Genomic DNA, 24,667 nt, shown 5'->3' with positions numbered 1-24,667 from the left:
GATTTTAAGTCATTTCAATTATGTTCTTCCCCACTCTCCTCCATGATCATTCTTGTAATTACATGTCTTGCTTTCTGGCAAGCCTATTTTGTTTTATTATTTTGCTATTTTTGCTCCTGACTTTGAAGATGTGCTTCAGAATACTAAAATTCTGATGAATTAGGCTTGGAGAACTTGAATGTTGTGGCTCACCTTCTACAAACTGTGTTCTTCAGTAAGCAGTATGATTTTGCCATCTGTTAAATCATATTTACAACTGTCACTGATCTTTAAGTACTGAAGAATTTGTACTTGTGCACAGACTCTTAGATCTCAGCTGTGTTCCGGAGAAGCAGGGGCTGGTTGGTACACAGCTACCACACAGGAAGGCCAGACATGCCCCTCCTTTATTTAGAGAAAACCCCAGAGTGGATTATGTGCATCAGTTAGGAGCTCAGGCTAAGGCAAACCCAGTTCACCATTCAAGACATTTTCTACTCTTGAAAAAAAACTTCAAAGGACACTGCGAATAGCAAATACTTGAGATCCATCCCTGCCTCAAATCAAGCCAGGAAAAAAGGTAATTATACACACTTTTCATAATAAAATTCTGTACATATAACATATTATTTCATTTTCCTTATTCTCTACTTTCCCTGTTTCCTTGTCTCCTTCTGAGAACTTTCCTTATTTGTAGAAAAAAAATTAATCTTAAGGTGCTACATTCCATCTCTGAAAGACAGATTCAGTTCACTTCAGTTCAGGGAGTTTGTCATCACTAATTCTAGGTTTTCCTGAATGAGACCCAGAAAGTATGGGAGGTGAATATAAGATAGGAGAGCCAAACCCTCCTCATCTGGTTGGCTTTGTAATATCCAAAATGTTTGCCAGAAAAGAGCTATAATTCAAAATGCAAAGGGTAATATACAAATGAAGGTGGATACAGAGAGAAATATCTGGCTGTGAGTTCAGTCTAGTGTTGGAGAGACCGGATGTTTTATCAATCACCTGCATGCATTTATACAGCACCTCTGTTAGTTATTTCCTGGTGGAGTCATCCATCTTGGTGGGAGGAAAGGGCAGTTTCCCACGTAGGAGCCCATGCCACTATTAATAGGAGTAGGAACTCTCAAGTCAGACCAGCGGGGCTGGGAGAGCAGTAGAGCCAGAACTAATTCATGCTTTCCTTTGTGGTTCAGCCAAATAGGGAACCGAGCCCATCGCTGCTGCCTGCTGTGACGGAGGAGAGCTAGCCTCACTGGGAAACTCATTTCCAGCTTAAAGTGCCTCCCCTGCCTTTCCCTGCAGCGATCCATCCCGGGACCACCTGGACTGTATTAGAATTCTTTCAGCAGTGAAGTCTCTCCTCTTTTGTCTGTGTGGCTGTGCATCCCCTGCAGCAGCCTGTGTATGTCAGATGTAAGGCTCTTCTCTGTGTATGTCAGATGTAAGGCTCTTCTCTGTCCGCGTACAGGAGAGCAGCAGGAGGGGTGGCTGTTCTGTACGCACAGGAATCAGGTTCTGCTGGCTTAATGCAGCATCCTTTTCTCCTGTTCTTAATGTGGAGACCTCAGATCCTTTCCCCTAACAGCTGCCTGTGTTCTCTTACTTTCTTTTCCTTTTCTGTGGAGCAACTGCTTGTGCTGCTGTCATCTGTTCATTGTTGTTAATAACTAACCCTCCGCTGGATCTAGTGCTTAATGTTAAGAAAAACACTCGGAACATTTCCCAAATTTTAGAATCATCAAGAGGAGTGTGAAAGTTTTTCATTAATGTTTTAGGAGTATTCATCCTGTCTGTACCTTTGAGAGCAAGAGAATGAAGTTTTGTTTTTAATATTACTTTATTATATTTATTTTAGATAAACTAACCCCCAACATTTTTGAAGTTTACTTTATCCAAATTCATTCATATAACAAGTGTTTTTGGGCACCGACCTGGGTCTAGGCACTGTTGGATGCCCTCCAGGTACATTGGTAAGCAAGACAGTGCCACCTCCCCTCCCCCATCTCATGGAGCTGTCATCTGATGAAGAGAGACAGACACTTAACAATGAGCATACAAATGAGTAAATAATGTTACATGTTAAGGGGAAATAGAAAGCAGAGGAAGCGTGTCAGTGGTGGAGTCCAGCAGGTCACCATTTGAAATAAGATAATGTTGGCCTCGGTGAGAGAGCCCTTTGAATGAAGACTTGTAAGAGGAATTGGGATTGGCTGTGTGGATGTGTGGGGGAAGCATATTCCAGAAAAGTGAAACAGTCAGTGCAAAAGTCCTGAAGAGGGGGGAATGCCTGGCATCTTGGGGATCAGCATAGAAGCCCACATGGCTGGGGCAGAGTGGGCAGAGAGGTGAGGGGGAGGGGAGATCGGGCATCACAGGGACAGGCACGGTCAGCTTTTCTAGGGCATGAAGCAGCCTTGGGCTTTCACTCAGTGTGGAAAGGTGAGCGCCTGGGAAGCTGTGAGCATGGCAGTGACTTCACCTGATGCATCCTTTAGACAGAGTCCTCGGGCTGATGTCATTGGACTGTATTCACACAATACAGGCCCACACCATAGGGGCACAGGAAGAAGCCCGAGACCAGTTAAAAGGGGATTTGAGGAATCTGGGCTGGGAGTGATGGGCTCGATCCAGGGTGGTGGCAGTGGTGGTAATGAGGAGCTATTGGATGGGGTTGTATTTAGAAGACAGAGTCAAAAGTCTAAAAGGTTTGTTCGGGGTTGTGAGAGAGGCATCATGGATGATGGCAGGGTTTGTGGTTTGAGCAGCTGGAAGAATGTGGTTCCTCTCCAGCTGGGATGGAGGGATAGGTAGAGTGGGCTTGGAGGTGGAGAGAGGACCAGGAGTTGAGCTGCTGAGATGCTAACTTTGAGATGGATGTCTGTTCTGTGTGCAAGTGGAGATGGCAAGGAGGCGGTTAGATGAGAGAGTCTAGGGCTGAGAGGGAGGTGTGGACTGTAGGTATCAAGTGTTGTTAAAAATGAATATTTTTGAAGCCATGGGTTTTTTAAACTGAACTATAACGGGCTTACAGTATTGTGTTAGTTTCAGGAGTACAGCAAAGTGAATCCATTTTTTTGCAGGTTATATTCTGTTATAGGTTATTACAAGACATTGGATAGAGTTCCCTGTGCTGTGTGGTAAATCCTTGTCGCTGAACTATTTTATGTACAGTAGTTTGTGTCCATTAATCTCATACCCTTGATTTCTCCTTCCCCCCACCTCCTCTTGTTAACCACAAGTTTCTTTTCTGTCTGTGAGTCTTTCTGCTTTCATATATGTTCATTTGTGTTATTTTTGAGAGTCCCCATGTAAGTGATACAGTTTTTGTCTTTCTCCATCTGACTTACTTCATTACACATTATATTCTCTGAGACTTGACAAAGCTTATCAAGGGAGCATATCTGGAGAGAAGAAGAAAACCAAGGCCTGAGCCCGGGGCGTGCTGACCTAAAGAGGGCAGGAGGGAGAGGGCTAAACTGCAAGGACAGAGCAAGGTTGAGGCAACCTGAGCATGTGCACTCCTGAAGCCACGTGGGGAGAATATATAGAGGAGAGTAGATCTGCTGTGTCCGCTGCTGCTGAGAGAGATGAGGACTGACAGCTGACCTTGGAGTTTAGCAGGAAGGAGGCCATCGGCACTGGACAAGCAGTTTCTGTGGGCAGGTGGCTGTGAAAGGCAAACTGGGAACAGAAGAAGTGGAATTGGCTACTTCAAGGTATACACTTCCTGGAGGAAAGGGTGTAAAAGGTGGGGGGGGGCAGTAATTGGCAGGAGGGTGGAGTCAGCAGGAGCCTTTTATTTTGCCTTGTTTTGAATTTAATGAGAGAAATCATGGTATGAATGAACAATAGAATGTTTGCACTTTTTGGAAAGATGCAGTAGCCGGGAAGAAGTGCATGATGAGGGGAGTCGTAGAGCAGAGTCCTCGAGTGGAGGGGCTGTAATGGGGTCCAGGGCACAGTGGGAGGGTTGGCTTCAGGTAGGAACATGGGCAGTTCATCTGTGGAAAAGCAGAAAGGAGGAGGGGAGAGGTGGGTGTGGGTACTGGTAGGGGCAGAATTGGTGAGGGATGGGGGTGATTTCCTCCGGTTGCCTCCACTTCCTCTGAGAAGTAAAACATGCTGTGATGAGGCGGCAGTGAGGATGGGGCCAGGATGCTGGAGGGGAGCAGGTGTGGGGAGCTCTCCTGGAGGGCTGGGCTCCCAGCAGCAGGAAGTCTGCTCCAAGTTGGTGACCGTGAATGTGAGCTGGGACCAGACAGGCAGGGGTGTGTATGTGTGTGTGTTGTGTGTATCTATGAGTGCACGGCCACTTTCTCCCACACAACTGCAGGTGTTGGTAGTTGTGTAGTTGGATTTACCAAGAGGACTGGTTTTGCCAAATGAGTGCAGCGGACTGAGAGAGGAGCAGGAAGGAGCTGCCTGTGTGTATAGGATGTAAGTGGAGTCATGAAGGAAGAAGAGACATTGGGGGTGTGGACAGTGTGAGACACACAGGATCAACAGAGTGTGTCCCAGGGGCCAGAGCGCTGTGGGCATCCAGGTGCCAGAGGGCACACCTGGTGGTGGGGGAGTAGGACTGCCAGAGAGCAAATGCCTAAGGCTGAGATTCGGGCGTGGTTGTGTTACTGGTAACAGAAAAAGAACTGGAAAACCCGTGGGAGATAGCAGCTGGGGCGGAGAGATGAGCACAGGGAAGGAGTTGAAGGGCCTCTCGTGAGCAGTTGGAAATTACTAAGAGTGAAGCCAGATGTCAGGTCACAGTCAATGGAAATGAGGGGGATGGCATAGAGGTTGATAGGTGAAGGCAACAATATTTTTAATGAGCATTTTCCCTGACTTCAAAATTTCATAGAATTTGTGACTGCCAAAATAAATAAAAACACATCACTAAAATTCATATTTATGTAAGTACAATGGCAAACTAAGATTATCTGTTTTTGTACTGATCTAATTTTTCTCATTAGAGTGTCTGTTAAGTAGGATTTTTTTTTTAAATCTCTGTCTTTTTGTTGGAAAATTGCCCAGAGTGATTTTAGTTTTATTCCAAAGAACTGGAATTCCTTGGGGGTCGTTGTTACTTGTGACAGGATGGGTGTCAGAGAAGCAGCCTCTGAGCCGGAGGTGCATGTACAGAAAGTCTAGAGACTGTACTTGGCATCAGCACTGGTTCCGAGGGAGCAGCCTCTCATGACTGGAGCTGACGCCAGTTCGAAGGCTTCACTTTTTCACATAACCAGGAAGCCTGGGCCAGTTAATTCAGAGCTGGCACCTGTGCAAGGAACCAGACCCCCTTCTTTCCTGCTGCAAAATCCCTAGTCTGTGACTTTAGTCTTCCTTGTCACAAGATGGCTGCACAACCTCCAGCCCTTGCAGGAGGAGGAGAGGTGAAAGGTAAAAGGTCCATGCCTGTTAACTCAGCAGCATAATCAGAAAAGTAGTCGCTGTCCTGGATGCCTTGTGTTGGAAATTTTTGCTTTCATCTTACTAGTCAGAACTTTGATCCTGTGCCCCTGCCCCACCGCATGTGCATTGGTCCAGGGAGAGAGGTGTTTTTAACTGGCACATTGCTGCCCGGTGCAAAATTTTAGTGGGGAGGAAGAGGAGGTTGGCAGCTAGCAGTGTCTGCTGTGTGGTGATTTTACTTTCTATTCTAAATTAATTTTCTTTGACTTGTCGACTCGTGTATCTATTTTTAGATTAGTATGTTTATTGTCACAAAAGAAATAGTTGCTCATTAGTTAAACTCAAAAATACAGAAAAGTAAAAAGGAAGCAATAATTTAGCCAGAAACAGCTGGTGTCATAGTGGGTGAGCCTCATTCCATGCCTCTTGTGTGTGTGTCCTTCTGCAGATGGAAGGAAGCGGGATGACAGCTGGAAGGAAGGAGAAAGGCAGGCATGTGGACAAATAAAAATGGATGAAGCATTGTATAAGAACAGATCACACTTTGTCAGTTCTTTTAAATAAAACATTAGGTTTCATTTTACTTAAATCTGTAAGAAGAAAAAGAAACTTCATCCTGAGAAATGTTACACCCGCAAAAGGTCCCTTCAAGAACATAGATTATGAAAACCCCTGAAAGACTGCCAAAGCCGTATTATTTTAAGCTGCATTTTCTAATTTTATACACTATCAATTTTCCCTTCTATTAAATATGTAGTAAACATCTTATATCCCCTACTTGCATGACTCCTACCATTTTTGTTGGTTTTATTTTTAATAACTATATTGTTTATAAATTTATATTATATACTATACATAATACATGTGTTATATATAATATAATATATATTTATATATGATTATATTATTTATAATCAATACATTTATTATATTCTCTCCAGTAGTTGTAATTCCCTTAAGCATTTAAATGTGGATCTTGGTTCTGGTTATTACAGAGCCAGAATGCTTTTCACCAGTCCATTAGCCATTGCTCCTCCATTCTGGAATTATTTTGATTGCCTTATAATTTGACTGAATTTTATGAATCCGTTGTTTTTTTAAGAAGGGCTCAGAAGTCCCAAATTCTGCAGTGTTTTCATGTTTGAATTTTATATCTAAGCAACTTTTCTTTCCTGTGTAAAAGGAAAAGATGCTGTCCATGTACAATTATTGAAAATAACAACTTAGGTCAAAATGAAGAACTCAGGAAGGGAGAATTCTGGTGTGAAAGCACTGGCTGACTGCAGCTGGAGCAAGAACCACCTGCCACACTCATGGCCACCGGGTCCTGGGAGAATCACCGTGCTGGCAGGTCTGACCCCTTCACTGGCCATGTTAATGGTCCTCCAGTGACTTGGAGGGATTAATGGCCTGATTTTACAATGACTCAAACAGATCCTTTATGATGCTTTAAGAGGTTTCTACAGAGAACCTTCTACATCAAACTGTCCAATTAAATATGATTACTACTCTATAAGGAAAACCTGGAAAAGATTCAAAGGAAATCTTGGGGTGAGGTACTTTTGGGGACTTGTTTCTTCTTTTGACTTTTCTGTAGTTTCCAAACCTTTAAGAACCGTTTCACTTTTAATGACAAAAGTAAACTTTACATTTAAAAAGTTAATATCCTAAAGAAATTATATTAAAAAAATTTTGATTCTTCACTTATCTCGAAGGCAGTCAGGGAAACGTTCACTGGGAGTTCAGTTCAGGACCTGTAGGGTTTGAATACAGGCCTCCAGATCTTTTCTAGGGATTTCCCTGAAACTTTTTTTTGTATTATTAACTGAATAATTATTGGCCTTAGAACTATTTCTGCTGTTTGGGGATATATGAGGTAACTTAAAAGCCAAAAATTTGACCAAAATATACACGAATAACATTTTTTCTAATGTAATGTATGATATCACAGTATTAGAGCAGGATTATCTTTTTTTAATCAAACTTATACTAGTTGTTATAGTTTCCATGCAATTTACATTATTCCAGTGATACTATACCTTGATATAATTTATATAGAAAAATGTGATTTAAAGCCCACTTAATCTGAACTAAAATGCTTCATAAAGTTATCAGCTGCTCTTTGATTCTTCTTTTAGATACTTTTAGTTATTGCTGTGAACATTTAAAAGAATAATGTGATGAAACCTGAAATTACCCTGATCCACATTCTCCTCAAATGTATTTAGCTCCATGTGTCATTGGAGAGGAGCCTTGGGTCAGTTGGCCTCTGAGTCAGATGGAGTGGAGGCCGGTACCGGGCAGGGGTCCTGCGTGCGGGGTCCTGCGTGCAGGGGAACAGCTGTGTGGGGGCACTTTTTACTGCACCAGCCTGCTGTGAGATCCTCACTTGTCTTAGTGCTCCCGTTGTATTAGTGCTTCTTGTTACATAATTGCTGAATACACATTCAAACGTAGTTTGTATTTGTGGTGCTTTTATCTATTGTTTTATAATACTTAGGAATATCTGGAGCAAGACTCACTAAGCCCGCTGCTCCAGCTTCCCACGGGGAAAGCTTCGTGGCTCCCCGAGAAGTCTGAGGGCCCCACAGAAACTGATTCCTGTGTTCAGTTTCTGAACGTAGGTGTTGAATTTCACAGTAATATTCATAATGGTTGTATGGTCTACAATTATATGTTGAAATTAAGTTATAAATAATGAAATACATGAAATTTCTTCTGCACTGAGTGATACTGCAGTCATTCAGTCTTATTGAATATTTATTGAATTTTCTTGTGTAGTAGAACATTGTTAACAGTGTCATTTTCATTCTTTATGGTTTTTTCCCTAGCCCCATGTTGAAATCTAATATATAACTCTACATACTGAAGTAATGCTTTTCCTTAAAAGGATTCTTCAGGATAAGGTGGTGGGAACAAGGAAGCAGAACTGACTATGTTTGAAAGAGTTCAGGAAGCAGAGGGAAAATGCAGAGGGGCACAAGCTCTCAGGGAGCGGATTAAAGTCACATTCTCAGAAAAAAAAGTTGGAAGATAAGACGGAGGAACTACAAAGACAGCAGGAAAATGAAGTCTTCAAAATGAGTCAAGACAATTATATTCTTTGAGCCAAGGTACTAGACACATTGTCCTATTTTTCCTTCTATTTATGAAAAATGAACTTGTACTCCCTGCTAAATGCACTATCATCTACTGTCCCCATGGCTCTTTGACTTGATGCATTTGCAGCAGCAAACATGAACATGGTTCCCGAGAGTGCCTTCTAACAGAAGAGCCTAAATCAAACTCCTGGGGGAAAAATCAGAATTTAAATTGACTCATTTTGATAGTTCTCTTGTTAGCAGTCCTTTTTGAAAATAAATACCTTAGTTCATGGTGACTTTTGTGAACGAAAATACTACAGTGTGAATGAAATTACTGCAACCATATCAGTAAACAAAGAATGCTGAAACCAGGTCATCAGTGGCTGCCACCACCCCCCAGTGGGGACGGGCCTGCAGCCCAGCTCTGCAGCCACTCACAGTGGTGCCCTCTGAGCAGACTCAGAATAAGAAAGGACAGGATACTGGCCCTAGATAGCTTGGTGCTTGTCAAAGGAATGGATTTGGTGAGCCCAAATGTTTGCTTCCTCCCATACATAGAAAAGCACTAAATTCTTTAACTTGAGATGCCTAGTTTTCTTTAGATAACAAGTAATCTTTTATTGTTCCAACTACCTGGTCTTTATTGTAAAGCTCCTATATATCCTAGCTCCTCCCCTACCTCTTCGGAGCAGTCCCTCAGAGTGATCTGAGAGACTGTCACCCCAGCTCGAGTCCTCCCGCCAATATAAAACATAACTTTTAACTTTTAGGCTGTGCATTTATTTCAGTCAACAGATTTGGTGACCACGAAGGGACCCAGAGCAGACTTCTCTCCACCTGAACTCTCCGAGTAACTGGAGCCTTGGTACAAGCAGTGGCCCTTTGTGCCCATCGGCCTCCTCGGGGAGTCCAGATGAACTTGGGTGAGTCTCTCCTGGTTCTCGGATCTCCCATGTTGGTTGATGATCCTGAGTTTTATTTGGCGGTGTATCCAGGTAACTGGCCCTCCAGTTGAAACATACTGGGGGGAAATACCCACCCAGGTGGAGACATGCTGGGTGGGGCCTGGTTGAAAGATACTGGCAAATACCCACTCAGTGGAGAAGTCCTGAGTGGGTCCCAGTTGATAGATACTGGGGCCTGGACTGAGTGGTTAGGTAAGAGGCTGGTCTAAAGCTTTCCTCAATTTGGCTACCTCCATTAAATTTGTCAGGGTAAAAGTAAAACTCTTATAAGAAACCTTTCAACTCCAGAAATGGGACCCTCCTCCTGGCTGGTAACAGCTTTCTCGGGTGACAGAGAAACTTGCAGGAGCGGTAGAGGCAAAGACATGCCGTGCAGGTGTCCCTGTGGGAAAACCTACTAGCAATTTTATTCTGACAACCTGACCTTAGAATGGGGAATAGAACTTTCAAAACAGAAGAAAAAGAAATGACAGATTGCCAGCCTCCAACTAATAACCCAGCCAGGTCTATTTACTTACAAAACTTACAAATTTAATTGGGAATTTAAAAAACAATCTCACTCTGAAAGTAACTAGCCAGGCCTGATAAAACATTTTCTGGAATTCTGACCTTATAAAAACAAAAGCCCCTTTAGGGGGAACTTGGATTTCTCTTCCTGTGTCCTTGAAATGTAGATGTTTTGTCTTTCTCTGGGTGGTGTGTGTGTGTGTGTGTGTGTGTGTGTGTGTGTGTGTGTGTGTGTGTGTGTGTGTGTGTGTGTGTGTGTGTGTGTGGTGTGTGTGTGTGTGTGTGTGTGTGTGTGTGTGTGTGTCTGGGTGGGGGGTGTGTGTGTGTGTGTGTGTGTGTGTGTGTGTGTGTCTGGGTGGGGTGTGTGTGTGTGTGTGTGTGTGTGTGTGTGTGTGTGTGTGTTTCCTCTTATTTAAAGGAAGGCTTGGTCGCTGCCATGACGCTGCCATGCAAAGGGTACAAGTATTGTGTGCATGTGGTGGCCAAGCATATAAATTGGGATTTTCGGCAGTTCTTTGTACGAATTCTCAGGCATTTTGCCATTTTGACCTTTGTTGCATCAGCCTGGGCCACAAAGGCCTTTACCTTTTGGGAAGTAAACTTTTGAATTTTATTTAGGCAACACCCCCACTCTCATGTGGAAAATCCTCTTTATCTTATTGGTTTAAAATCACTATATATATATTAATTGATGGCCATATGATGGATCCTTTAATTTGGAAAAAACTTCTAAATTGGTGAAAGTTAAGAGAGCTCTCATTATAAGCAGAGGTTTTATTGGTACCTATTAAAATCAATCAAGTTTAAAGGTGGAAAAATATAGCTAAGAACTTAGTTTAAAAGAGGGAAAAGACCAGTTTTGAAATCTACATTTGTCTTTTCCCTTTCCCTTAATGGTTTTAGAGATGCTAATAAAAACATTAGAATAATTAATGTTAATTAGGTTGAATAACTTAAAAAAGGAATGTAAAAATGTCAAAAGGGACTTATCCCAAATGGATAAATATTTTAGATGGTTATTTTGAAGGGATAAATAAAATGGACATTTTTGGATCAAGGTACAAGGTTTTGATACTACACTATGTAAAGTTAAAAAAAAAAAAAAAAAAAAAAGGCCAAAGAGATCACCTACTGGTCCCCAACATTAAAGTTCAAACAAGAACACTTTATTTACCCCAATTTAAAATGTATATATTTATAGGGCTGGAAAAATATATATATAGACTAAGATACTTGATCAGTGATTGGGGCAATAGAGCAATTAATCAAATGAAAATTTACAAAGACCTAAGTCCTTTGGCTCAAACTTGGTGATCCCAGAGACTTTTATATAAAACTAGATAAAGTGGACAAGAAAAAAAAAAAAAAAGGCTTCTGGCACTCCTTCTAAAAATAAGAAATATTGATTAGACCTAATGAATGTTAAAATTAAAGGTATAAGAGTTAATAAAATTGAGACAAAATTTTGTAAAATTGGTATATTTAAGTGGGCTTTATATAAACCTCTTTTGCTTATTTATGTTGTGGGATAGATGTTTCAATGGAAAAACGCTTCCCCTTCTTGGTATTATAAGGCTAGACACATACCTGTCCCTCAGAAAATATTAATTAAACAAACATGAAGGAAAACAATAATGTTGCCTGAGCTATCCAATATAAAGTAAAACTAAAAACTAATATTCAGTGGCTAAAAAAAAAAAAGTGGTTTACCCTGGGTTTAACTTATAACTAACTTATAACTCAAGGAAAACAGATCTTACTAAATGCCTTCTGGAAGCATTTGAAGACATGATAAAGTAAACCTTAAAGTTTTAAAACATGGAATTCTTTGCTTACAGCTCTTCTCACTGATACAGAAAAGCAAATTAAGGAGATACAATTGGGCCTGCGTGACAGAGCAGTTCTCTGGGGAACTGGACGCGTGTGTCTTTGTCTTGCAGATCAGAAATGTAAATACAGCAAACAGTGACCTAGGACTGAGCCTAATTAGCTCAACAAGATAAAACTTAAGGCCAAAGAAAATTTTGGCATTTTAGAACTCAGAACTCTGACGGGTCCTTCAGACTTTGTCAAGAAATCTTAAATGTCTTTTTCATCAATAGTAAGCCTTAGTGATTTGAGCAAGCAAATTCAGCTTACTCAAACTGTTATTTATAAGCAGTAAATTTATACTGTAATACCTAACTCCTAAGTAAGTTTTAAAGTGAAGCTATGAGATCTCTAGCTTTTGTCTGTTTATAAGTCTGTGTACACATTATAGATATGAGATATTTCTACTGCTAAAAAAAAAAAAACAAATTCAAAGAGCTCTGCTTAATTGATGTAAAAATAAGAGCTTACTAATTAAGTATTTTTAAAATAAAAACTGACCAAATTGACTTTCAGGTTCACATGAACTGGAAAATATTTAATATTAAGTTAATGTTTGGTATTGTTTAGTTTAAGTTTGTTCTAATTAATAAAGACTTATTTAGAGTCATCAATATTAAGTACAATATCTTTACTGTACCTAGGTTTAATGAAAGTCAAATAAGATCCTGTTATATCTGTTGCAGATTTGTCAAAAAAAATAGTAATGTGGTGTGATAAAATTCTAAGTAAGTTAAATGCAAATGAGATGAGACATTTTGGGTTAATTCTTTAAAAATATTATTTTCAATGTATGCTTAAAATAATCTCTAAATCTTTGTTATCTTTAAATTCTAGATTTGTGCTAAATTAAGTTAAATGATGGGAGTTTATTAAACAGCTATGCCATTTTCAGATAAAATAAGATTGAAATATCACTTACTCAACATTTGACTTCCTCTTACAGAGAAACTAAAGGTGTTTAAAAATATTAATAAATGTTTGGCACCACCCTGAAATATATTCTCTACTGTTAAGGGAAACATCTCAGTATCCTAGGAAAATAAGGTGAATGTGTAAAGGAATATATAAGGAATGGACTTATATTTTGTTAATGGAAATTAGTGACTTTGTCCTGAAGCTGGTTACTTCTGAATGAAAGAGAAAATAAGAGACAAAATAATATGAGTATAGAAAGTTGTGGAAGGCTTGTGGCAGAGGAACCCTGAGGAAAGAGTTTTGTACATGGTCGGGATTGGCTAAGTTTAGAGTAAATTTGGTCAAAGTAAATGAATCTTAGAAGTAACCTGGTAAAAGACTAGATTTGGTTTTCTCTATGTTAAATGGACAAAGTTTTCTTAAAATGTTAATCTCCCTTCAGTAACAGATTGTAAACTACTTATACTCCCTAAGTGATCTGTTCTGCCTTTACCTTTGAAATATTTACTTGTTAATGAATAAGTACTACTTTACAGTGATCTATACTTTTATCTGACCAAGTGTTCTGAAACCTTTTAACAAGCTTCACAAATATCAATTTCTGATTAAAGTTCTTTTGACCTCCAGTTAACTTTGGGATGCTACAGAGGGCCCCTGAAACATCCCAAAGAGAGATTTTAAAGTAGTAAGTTTCATTTGGTATGTTAAATAACATGAGAAGTATTGTCAAATGAATAATAAATCTTCCTAGGTTATATTGTATGAGAAAACATTATTAATATAGATATTCTAGAATTTATATGGACTCCCTAAAATTCTGGTATATCTAAAATGTTGCCAGTCATAATTCTGGTTATTGTGACCAGGTTTATTTATCGATTACAGTGTAACATGTTTAACCATGCCTTTAAATCTTTTCTCATTTATAGACAGTTATTGTTTTATTCTGATGATTTTACAAAATGCTTTCTTTTCAAGGAGATTTACTGGTTTCTAGTCAATTTCAAACTATAGCACTGAACTAAACTGGGTAAGAAATGTTAAAGATCTAATGAAAACTCTGATTTCATAACACTGTTAACAAAAGGATTAGTTACATGGGACTGAGTAAACTGATGAATATGGTTATAATTTTTTATTTTATCTGAAATATTACTGGCTTTAATCTGTTTCCCAGACATAAAGAAACTCTTCTCTTTAAGCTAGTTATGACTCATAACAATTTGATGAATTATACCTATGTAAGCAGACTTGGAACAGTTATCTTTTCTCTCTATCTGATCCCTCCAGAGAATGGAAACTCTTTAGGTCACCAGTGGCTCTATCAGATAAATTAAAAAGTTCATCTCCTAACAGATATACGAATCTCAAGATATTTTAAGGACCTTAAAGAGAAAACAATTTACCTAAATCTGTAAGGCAAAAATCTGTGACAACCCCTTGACATGGCTTTCCTGGTCTTAGGAAACCTTATTTACATTTTAGCCTGAGACTCCTTATTAAAAGTTCCAACACAGCCAATTTAGAGCCTATGTGATCAAATAATTAGACTTAACTTGTAAACAAATTAATCTTGATTTGATTATATTTCATAAAAATGAGGGAACTTTAGAGAGAAAAATATTATATTTTAGTGGATATTAAATTCTAGTGTTGTTGAGGTCTATATTTACTAAGATACTTTCCAAATCATTCCTTGCTATTATGTTACATTGATGCAAAGTTTAATTGAATTATTAAAAGGACACACTGTATGTTTGTTTCTGAAGCTAAGTAATCTCCTTGGATAAAAATCCGATGCCCATGACCTGCGGCCAGGGGATTATACATACTGGAATAGACATGATGTAAAGAACTGTCTCCAACCTGAATGAAAGGACCGTTTACCAGGTACTCTTAACTAGACCATGCACAGTGAAAGCTAAAGGAAATTGACTTTTGGATTAGTTTCCAGTCAGAAAGAGCCCCTGCAGTGCACTGGCCTATAGAGCACTGCTCACCTTAAAACAATGCTCAAATGAAGAAAAATCTACCAGGTCTGGATGAGAAGAAGATGACATCTGAGGTAGACAGCTGACCCAAGACACCGGACCAGGTCTGTATATACCAATTATTTTGATATTTGCTTACACCTTTAATTATGAACTAATCCAATTGTTAGGTTTATGGTAAATTACCTATGTCTCGTACTTCTGTGTTACCTTGGTGGGTTTCCCTACTCCAAGGCTCTAACTAGATAGCCTTCAGAAAATTTATTCTAAAGAGGAATGATAGTCTGTTTAGGCCACTATTGACATTATAAGGTGGGAGACCTTACCTGGCCAATTAATAATACCTGCTCTGAACCTGACCATAAATATAAATTTCCTTATAAGATCACTCAAGCTCAATCAGAAACACAAGCAAAATTTTAACCCCGAAATGTAACTTCTCAACTATTAAATCCTTACTTGTGACTTTATTAACATTACTAGCTATATTACTTATATCCTGTCTATTTTATAAAATTGTTCTTTCCTCCATTTCCCAGTGTGTAACTAGGCCTCCAACAAGATTGATGATGGCTAAACATCTTGAGGAAATAGATAAAATTTATAACCCTGCATAAAATAATTGTAATAGTGTGATTCTAGGTATGGGAATGAGCAATGAGGGGTAAACATCTCCTGGATCATAATAGACTAGTAAGACAGGCGATCCAGAGAACTTTTAATATCGACAGGGCCTGATCCAAAACTGGCACTTTGAGTGGCATGTCAACAGATTCTTCACCTGATCTTGTGAAGGAAAAGCCCAGATGGGCTAACGAGCTAAGTCACAAATCTAAGTGTGATAAGTGCTGGTTTACTGATATAAGTTCTGCTGGGCTAACTCGTAAATCTGAAGTTTAGTGTCAGTTTACTGGGCTAACAAGCTAACTCGTAAATCCAAGCTCAACAAGTGTCAGTAACAGTGATCTGTTCCAAATTGATAAGCTCCAGTGTACTGATTCCTTGCTTTTTGTTGTTTGAACCTTATTGGCCAATAGCCCCATACTTGTAATTAACCCTATAAAACCTCATGCGCACGTCTTGGAGGTGCTCAGAGCTTTGGAGCAGAAGCCCCTCTGAGCCCGCCGGTGTAATAAATCTGAGTACTCCAACCCTCCGAGTGGTGCTTGTTTCTTGGCTGGCCTGTCATTTCCGTAACAATCTAGGAATGAGCCATCCTAGCACCGTGGGACAAAATTGTTCACGAAATATCTCCCAAAATATTGGTCGAATTTAGGACCAAGAGGGAGCATTGTGAATGAAAATACTGCAATGTGAGTGAAAATACTGCAACCACTTCAGTAAACAGAATGCTGAAACTAAGTCATCAGCGGCTGCCGCCTCTCCCAGTGAGGACAGGTCTGCAGCACAGTCTCTGCAGCCACTCACAATGGTGCACCCTGAGTGGACTCAGAATAAGAAAGGACAGGATACTGGCCCTAGATAGCTAGGTACTTGTCAAAGGGATGGATTAGGTGAGCCCAAATGTTTGCTTCCTCCCATACATAGAAAAGCACTAAATTCTTTAACTTGAGATGCCTGGTTTTCTTTAGATAACAAGTAATCTTTTATTGTTCCAACTACCTGGCCTTTGTTGTAAAGCTCCTCTATATCCTAGCTCCTCCCCTGCCACTCTGGAGCAGTCCCTCAGAGCCATCTGAGAGGCTGTCATCCCGGCTCGAGTCCTCCCGTGAAATAAAACATAACTCTTAACTTTTAGGCTGCACACTTATTTCAGTTGACACCCACATCTGTTTTCCTGCATCACAACCACACTGGAATAAGCTTAACACCAGCGACAGTTAATTCATTACAGGATGTTTTGTGTTGATGGTTCTGATGTTGGAATTATCTCTGAACTTAGCCCTTCTACAGCTATCATTCTGAAATTCTGTCTTCCTTGAAGGTGTCGACTGAAATAAGTGTGCAGCCTAAAAGTTAAAAGTTATGTTTTATTTGGTGGGAGGACTCGAGCCGGGATGACAGCCTCTCAGATGCTCTCTGAGGGACTGCTCCAGAGAGGCAGGGGAGGAGCTAGGATATAGAGGAGCTTTACAACAAAGACCAGGTAGTTGGAACAATAAAAGATTGCTTGTTATCTAAAGAAAACCAGGCATCTCAAGTTAAAGAATTTAGTGCTTTTCTATGTATGGGAGGAAGCAAACATTTGGGCTCACCTAATCCATCCCTTTGACGAGTACCTAGATATCTAGGGCCAGTATCCTGTCCTTTCTTATTCTGAGTCCACTCAGGGTGCACCATTGTGAGTGGCTGCAGAGGCTGTGCTGCAGACCTGTCCTCATTGGGGAGAGGCGGCAGCCGCTGATGACTTAGTGTCAGCATTCTGTTTACTGAAATGGTTGCAGTATTTTCATTCACATTACAGTATTTTTGTTCACAGGGGCATGAGAAGGGCTGTGTCTCAGGTCTCAGTTGAGCCCCTGGGACATGCCCCTTGAAGTGTGGGTCCTTGGCTTCATGCAGTAAAGGATTCAAGAGCAAGCCACAGTTGAGTAAAGGTAGATTTATTCAGACAGATACATTGAAAGGCAAGAGAAAAGCCTCAAGGTGTGGGGGTTGGGTGCTCAGATTAAATTTAGGTACACATTCCATGGACAGAATTCCATCTCAGAAGAGGAAGAGAGAGAAAGGGGCCATGAGGCACTGTGTTGCTGGTTTTTATGGGCTTGGTGGCTTCATATGCTAATAAGTGGAAGGACCAGTGTAAGGGGAAAGGGGCTGGGATTCCCAGGAAGCTGGCCTATTTTCCACTCTTTGACCTTTTGTGGCTAGCCTTGGGACTGCCATGGTGCCTGTGGGTGTGTTATTCACCATGTTAATATATTACAATGGGCTTATAATGAAGCTCAAGATCTACTAGAAGTTAAATCTGTCATCATCCTGAGCCTCAAGGCCTCCTGGGGGTTGAATCTTGCACTATTTTGATGTTAATTGCTGTAGCATTCCTTGAATGGCTGTGCCCTGCCCCCTTCCTGTCTCAGTTGTAAGACAGGTTAAGGTCTCTGCATATTGTGTTTTCTTTTATTCTTCCTCACTTCATCATTTCCTTTTCCAAATAAAACAATTACTGTGTTTTCTCAATGAAGTAGCTTTGAAGAATCAAACAAAAATCACACGTGGTTGCATCTTGAGGGAACATTGGCTCCTGTCACTGAAGAAAAATTGAAGCAATTCCAAAAACAAATAGGAACAAGAGACACTTTTTCAGGGATGTCAACAGGTATGGTTCTTCAGCTCATAATGAGTTGCTATGAGATCTTTGGTTTTAAAAATAAGGCATTTAAAAATATTTGTGTCCATTTAACATGTAATGGGAATTCTGGCAGTATGAGGAAGTAATCAATTGACTGGTATGCACATTTGTCATGGGCAGAATTAAAGTGGTTAACAGCATAGGTTCTGGATTCAAAAAATCTGGCTTTAGGCTTTGCTTCACCACCTGCTGTGCAGCCTTAGGCAAATCACATCCCCCCTCTGTGTCAGTTTTCCCATCTGTGAAATGGGAATGAGACTGACAGTACCTGTCTCATAAGAATGGTTGTGAAATTAAGATAAGACAGCACCTCATCTCCCAGAGCTCTGCAGCAAAGGCAGGCTGATTCTGCCTCCACACTTCCTGCCTGGGGAGCCACCCTTCCCTAGTCAGAGTTAAAAGGATATGGATTAAGGGGGTTTTCACTGGTGTAGTGAGCCAGGGGCTTAGATGGGCCCATGCCCCTGTGGGAAACCAGGCTTCTGAAGGTGCAGGTCCTACACCCTGGCTCTCCCTGAGGGACATGGGGCCTTTGTCACAGCTGCTGCTAAACCTACCTGTCAGGGCCTGGCTGGGCCGACACAGCCTTCCACAGGCTCAGAGAACAGAGACCTGGGTGGGCTTTTCTTGGCTACCCACGTTTTCTCTTGCTTTACACTTAAAAGCCACTTGTGTGACATTAAAGCCACATTAGGAAGTATATATATTTAAGTCATAAAAATAAAAGACAGTGCAGACCAACCTGAGTGCTCTCCACACAGTAACCAGTTAAAGCATATTTCCTGTAATTAATTTTATAGCCGTGTTTCCTTAGAAACTGTCTTATTTTTTCTTTCATTTTCCTGTAATGTTTTTCAATAGATAATATTGGCTATCTTTGGAATTATGTTCAGAAATATGAATCTGAAATCAATTGCCAATGTCCTGAGATTGAAAAAATTTGACTTAAAAGTGGGAGAAAAGTGTATTTGTCCTGTAGAAGTCAGACATTTATTCTGTGTGATGGCATCTTGGTGACGCTGACCTGACAGGCTGGCAGAACAAGTTTTGTGATCTCCAGCATGAGACCTCACCTTCATTTACTCCCCACCACTCACCCCTCTTTTTTAATTTCCTCCCATTTTCCATCTCACTACCATTTTCTCCCTTAACAATAGTAGCCTAAGCCTTGAGGCTGCCAATAAGAAGCATTTTCACTCCAGGGACATCCTGAGAAAGTGTTACTGCATCAAAGATGACAGCATTTACTGCAAATGAAATGGTATTGATTTTGCAGGACACACAGCCCTAGAGTTAGTGACAGCCATCCAGATCCTCTGCCTGCCATTCTGCGATTGCTGCGCAGAGCATGCCCTTTAAGGAACAGACCCATAAGTATGCCAGCCACCCCTCACACACACAAGAACACAAGACTTGTATGTTAACATATGTACGTATGTTTCTGGGTTTCAAGAATTCTGCAGATAATTAAGCACAGACTATCTGCCAGGCATTAGGCCAGGCATGGTGAGACAGTTCAGAGTTTCATTAGATTTCCGAAGGTCCTTGGTTTTCATCAGATTCTTAGTTTTAAAGAGGTTAATAAGCCAGAGCAACTAAGCACAGATTGCCACTGATCTCACTGTCTGAGTCCCTTTTAGCTCAAGCCAGGTGCTGAGCTGGGTCTAGGCTTTGCTTTGCCTCATCCTGATCTTCCAGAAACACCTAGTCTCTACCTCCTTGCTTACAGAGAGTTCCAGAACAATCCTGACTACCCAATGTGGCTCCATCCAGTTTCCTCACGCTAGAAAGATGGGCCAAAAACAGAAAAAAAGAAGATACAAATGTCACCAAGTCCAAACTAATTCTGCTCACCACACAGCAGGCCAGTAAATTAGGAGACAGTGTCTTGGGGCAAGGAGTAGCTTCTTTATTTAGAAAGCCATTCAGAAAGCCGGCAGACCAAGAAGATGGCAGGCTAAAGTCCTGGAGAACCACCTTCCCCAAGTCAGAATTCAGGCTCCTTCCTACTTGCTTGGTTGTTGCAAATTTCTTGGCATAGGAATTCTTTGTTCTTGGAATCCTGTGTTCTTGCAGCTGTCCACGTTGGTCAGATCATGGTGCGCCTGTAAACCTACAGCAAAATAAATGTTATTTTATATTCTGCAACTTGTTATCTTTATATGAATGGAAATGTATTAATACCCTTAAAGCTCAGAGCCTTGAGAATAGGCTCTCCTGTACATTTCAGGCTATTGGCAACATTGTTTCACAAAAGGTGCAGAGTTGGCAAGACTGAGCCTAGAAAACAGGGCGCAGGGTTAAAGTGAAAGGAACAGATCTAATATGGAGTCGGGTTTGTTCTTTTCTATCACACAAACAGCCACCCTGGTCTTTCCATCCCTGGTGTGCAAAATCGGGACGTGGTTTTTCTTGCAGTCACTCACCCACCTACCCCTGTGAAATGCAGTAAAATATACTGACAGGCTCGTTGGCTTTGGAAAGTTCTGCAACTTTTTTGTTTACTAAGTGTTTTGAGCATTTTGGAAAGAATTGTTTTCAGCTAGCAAATTGTCTTCTGAGAAAATTGAATCAGTTTGTAAAAGATTTTAAGTCTTACTCAAAAACAAGAAATTTAAAGGCTAAAAACATTTAAAGGATGTATCTTTCATGAGCACATATGCTAAAGTTATATAGGTCCTGCTGACTTAACTAAAATGTAACTTAACTAAAATGTAACTTTCTATTTATAAAAAGGAAAATGAAAAATTGTGTAATCAAGTGAAAGATCTCCAAGAACAAAACAAAAATGAGAAGCGAATGTTCAAGGAAAACCAGAGCTTATTCAGCCAATTAGTTTCCTTAAAGTAAGTCCTTTTTAAATACTTAAAATTAAATTGATTCATCTAATTGTTATATTAATAATACATTTAGTTACACTTAGAAATTTAAAAAGCTATACAGATTTTCAGTTTTGTAACTTTCATAATTTTAGTTTTCAGTGGATTTTCTTTCGGCATTAGATGATTAGTACACACTTCAGTATTTTCAGCATATTCATATTTGAATTTGACATCAGTTTAAGGAAATTGAACAGCCCTCTTGATCAATCATTAAGCCTGGGACACATGTAATGCATCTCAGTAATGATGCTTTTAGTAATAATAGTAAAATAAATATACAGTATCATTTACTGTCTTAGGTCGGGTTCCGAATAATTAGAGCCTGAGCTGGGGGTCCTTGTGGAGGTGACTTCCTGCAGGATAACTCTCAGGAGAAGGGGAGTGGGAGAAGCAAGGTGGGGTTGGGCAGGGGGAGGGAGGGTGAGTGACACCATGGTCCCAGCCAGAGGCTGGTGTCATTCTTCTCTTATCAGGAAGCTCAGGAGAACAGACTGCACACCAGAGTTGGTCCCCAACTGAGGCAAGTGGGGAAAAGCCATTTGCGCCCCCAGCCAGTCAGTCTCTGGCTGAAGTGTGCCCCAGGAAGTGGGTGGGGCTATCCTCTGGACCAGGGGCAGGGGCTGCCATTTGGCAAGGGCATTTCTCCAGAGACAGGGAGACTGTGAGTGGTGAGAACCAGCACTCCCTGTGGCAGCTGGCAGAGCACCAGCACCTACTTAGGAATCATGCTCCACACTGTAAGGGCTTTAGATGTTACTACATCCACCTTTAACATGTTAAGTGAAGAAGCTGAACCGACAGCCATGGGCAAGCTAGGGTCCTGTCTTCTTTAGGAAGTGACTGATTATTTCACCTAGACATTCAAATAGGACTGCTGTCAGAAGAAACTTCTTTGGCTGTGAATGTCATGTGTGTTACATTTTTTCACATACTTCTTCCATTTTTTTGTAAGATAACTTAGGGCATAAGAGGAAGGGCTGCTGGTAGCTCACACTGATCTTTCATGCAAAATAGAAAAAGACACACATCGTACAGACAAAGCTAGAAAGGACACAGGTTGGCAAGTGAGGGCACTTTTGTATAAAATGGGGGGGGGGTGGAAGGGAGTTCCTTTCCCCAGGCCAAGGCTAATGATCTGCCCAGTTCTGATGCATGAAGATTTACCTCTGCTTTCTTTCCAAATGCTTCAGTAAAGTCTTTCAAAATTTCACATCTTATATTGCCTGGTTTTTAAAAGAGAAGATCTATTCCAGGGTCCAAAACTGAAGCTCTAAATACTTTTCATAATGAAATAAATGATTTCTTTAGTACATTTGGGTTAGATGATCACATATGGAGTCCTAAACTCCTTTTACAATGTCTCTGGAAAAACAGAAGAATTGATTCTAAGGTTCAGGTAGTAGACTGTATTTGGTTGGTTGGTTAGTTTCCACATGTATGACTGGGCAATTTTTGTTTCTCAGAAAGGAGTCTAGAATGATATGACAGGGGGCACAGACCCCACAGGAAAAATGCTGCAAGTCTTTCTGGGACATTGATTTGTTTTTTATCTGAGAATTGGCAGGAAGTATTTTTATATTCCTAATAAACCAATACTCTTAGGGTTTCTGTTCTTTTAGATTCCACATAAACATTTCCCTTAAAGTATACCCCTCATTTACTATTTTACTCTTTAGAGAAAGTAAACTTTTTATCTTCAGTGACACAGAGTTCCACTGTGCATTAGTTTTTAATTTTTAAGAACTGAATGTTTTGTACTGAAATGAGTAAGGACCAGAGTGGTGGACAATAAGGTCAGAGAGGCAGCCAGAGGCCCCTGAGTGTGTCTCCACAGTAAAATCTTGAAGAACCTCAGGGCTCTACTGAAATGACATACACAGAAGGTCACATGGAAGATTCAGCAATTAAATGATGCAGCCAAAACCCATGATTATACAGGGCTTTATGGATGGACTTATTTTCTTGGTAAGACTGGATTTTAACGTAGTGTGATACCAAACTTCTGACAGTTTTTATTTTGAAACTGAACTGTACCAAGTGTCCTGCCATGAATCTGAGAGTTCCTTCAGCAGTTCTGAGTTGAGTCCCATGTTCATTTACTGAGCACCTGCCCTCTGCTTAGTGCCGTCAGGTAACAAGGTGGTGACATCAGTCTAGGTCCCCACAGAGCTTGCAGCTTGTTAAAGAGAAAAGGCCTGCACACAGGTCAGGGTCATGGGAAACAAAGCCCTGAGCGCTGTGCTGGAGGGACATGGAAGGTTCGTGGGGATGTGGGAGGGGGGATCAGAAAGAGCCTCACTTGAACTCAGTCTTGAAGTATAAGTGTGTCTCTGTGAAGCAGAGGAATGAGGGTACTGAGAGGTGTGTGGAATGTTGGGCACATTGAGATTTTCACTTTTTTTCCTTGATGGGCCAAGCTTTGTGTGTGTGTGTGATACAAGGGTGAGCAAAATCAAGTTCTGCTTTCAAGTAAATATATACTGTGTCAGGTGCTGATGAGTGTTTTGAGAAGAAAATAAAGCAGCACACCTGGGGGCCAGGTTGGGGGCTGCCATTTTAGAAAGAGGGATCAGGGAAGGCCTTCCTGGGGCCGCACCTGAGCAGAAGTCCTGAGCCAGTGCAGGAGTGAGACACCTGGCTCTGGGGGGCAGAGCTGCAGGCAGGGGAAGCAGTCAGTGCAAACACCCTGGGGTAGGAGTGTGCTGAGCGTGTTCCCAGCCAGCCAGGAGGTCTCTGCAGCCCGAGTGGAGCAGGAGGGGGAAGATGGTGCGTCAGAGGAGCGGGCAACACTGGGTCGTGCGACACTGAAGGCCATGGTAAGAAGGACTTTGGATTTACCTTAAGAGAGGGGAGCCACCAGAGAGTTTCAGATGGAGGAGTGATATTAGTGGACTCTTCAAAACAATTCACCTCTTCCTGTGTGGAGGACAGACCACAGGTGCCCAGAGGGGAAGAGGAGGGCTAGTTAGGGGGTCGTCATCATCCGGGAGCAGTGAGAGTGGCGGTGGGAAGGGCCCTAAAGCTTGTGCTGAGCTACATGCTCAGAGCTGGCTCCGGTGGGCTCCAGTGGGCTCGGGGAAGCTCTGAGAAGCTCTGAGAAGCTCTGAGACGCTCGATATCATTTGGAGGGGGCGGGGTAAAATCAGAGCTAAAATTTAGGGAGGATAATCAGCAGCAGAACAGGATGAATGGGGTAAAAGGGAGCCTATAGCACAATCTGTTGTGGTTAGGAATAATTTGCTTTTATATTTCTAGGAGTATCAAGAAAGAAAGCCTGTTTATTGGAAGACCTCAAAAGACTGAAGCAAGACCAGCAAGCTCTTGAAGCAGACTTGGAAAAATGAAGAAAGAGACCAAGCCAGAGAGCAGGTGCGTGCACCGCAGGGAACATGCCGAGCTGGGATGGTTACTTTATACTTGTAACTGTGCTGAACTTGAGTTCAAGTAATAGCAATTGTATAACGTAAGCAAAATTCTATTCCTAGAAGTATATTGTAATTTTAGAAACTTTTAAAAATTAGTTATTAAGAGGTATTTGTATTTGATTGGTTTCAGCAGCAATAATTGCAAGATTGAAGAAATTCAAAGATTATTTTGAATTTGAAACACTGTGTGCGCAGCTGTTCGCAGTCCTCCCAGCCAGATCGCGACCTCCCAGGGCCGGTCTCCCTTTTTATCCCTGGGCCTGAAACGTAAGCTCTCAAGTGCTTGACAGATGAACAGACAACACCATGCTGTGTTTGTAGAA

General features: G+C 41.0%; 1 long non-coding RNA gene across 3 annotated transcripts; it reads left to right on the top strand.

Moving 5' to 3' along the window:
• The first annotated feature begins 33 nt into the window (after nt 1-33).
• LOC106730772 lies at nt 34-24,667 on the top strand. Of its 3 annotated transcripts, XR_004311984.1 has the most exons (9): nt 6,464-6,742; nt 7,892-8,011; nt 8,282-8,504; nt 9,263-9,397; nt 14,503-14,828; nt 17,871-18,004; nt 20,774-20,883; nt 24,175-24,288; nt 24,475-24,667. It is a non-coding gene; the product is annotated as an uncharacterized LOC106730772 (long non-coding RNA). The 3 variants fall into 3 exon arrangements; XR_004311985.1 differs by lacking the exons at nt 6,464-6,742; nt 7,892-8,011 and adding an exon at nt 34-559 and having other exon boundaries at nt 24,478-24,667; XR_004311986.1 differs by lacking the exon at nt 7,892-8,011 and having other exon boundaries at nt 6,466-6,742; nt 24,478-24,667.

Source organism: Camelus ferus, chromosome 17 (genome assembly GCF_009834535.1).
Source record: "Camelus ferus isolate YT-003-E chromosome 17, BCGSAC_Cfer_1.0, whole genome shotgun sequence".
Lineage (NCBI taxonomy): Eukaryota > Metazoa > Chordata > Mammalia > Artiodactyla > Camelidae > Camelus > Camelus ferus.
Note: the sequence above shows the minus strand (reverse complement) of the source record. Positions and strands in the feature narration are given on the sequence as shown.